Source organism: Triticum dicoccoides, chromosome 6B (assembly GCF_002162155.2).
Source record: "Triticum dicoccoides isolate Atlit2015 ecotype Zavitan chromosome 6B, WEW_v2.0, whole genome shotgun sequence".
Classification (NCBI taxonomy): Eukaryota; Viridiplantae; Streptophyta; class Magnoliopsida; order Poales; family Poaceae; genus Triticum; species Triticum dicoccoides.
Genome location: NC_041391.1, coordinates 89,319,397 through 89,320,117, shown reverse-complemented (window position 1 = coordinate 89,320,117; position 721 = coordinate 89,319,397).

Below are 721 nucleotides of genomic sequence, written 5' to 3'. Positions count from 1 at the left end.
CTGTCTTCAAATATATTTTTAGTGTATATTATTTTCATACGCATTGAAAAGTTTCGTATACATATAAAATATTTGTACGTACATATTAAATATTTTCAAATGCACGTTCTTGAATTTATTTGAATGATACATGATATATGATTTTTTTATATGGTATACATACTTTATATGCATGAATATTATTTAAAAGGTACCATACATTTTCTTTAATGGTTTGAAACATTATCTTTAATTACATGATCCTTTTTTTATATTGTAGAATAATTTTCTAAAATATCACGTATATTTTTTTCTGAACCAGATTTTTTTCTATGGTCAGCAACATTTCTTTATGATATAATTATTTGCTTCGAGTATTTTTTCGCGCTCCGAGTATTTAAAAAACCCGACGCGTCCGTTTCCCCCCTCCCGGTGCCGGCGGCGGCGCCGTCCGTGACGGGGGCCACGCACCAGAGACGCGTGGCGCCTCTTCGGACATGCCACAACACCACCCCGCAGGTATGAGGGCCCGGTACGACGCTCCGATGGCATTGCTACCCCCCAAGGCCCCCGTCCCGCCTAACCCTGGAGCGGTTGACCACGGGATCTAGCCCTTTGACTTCCCCCGGACAGGCTTTGACCAGTGGACCTCTCCAGCCGGTTGTTTCGGGTCGGCCCAGAGGGACATCAGGGAGCAACATCCGGGCCAAACCCACAGCTAAATCCACTCCGTGTAGACCCG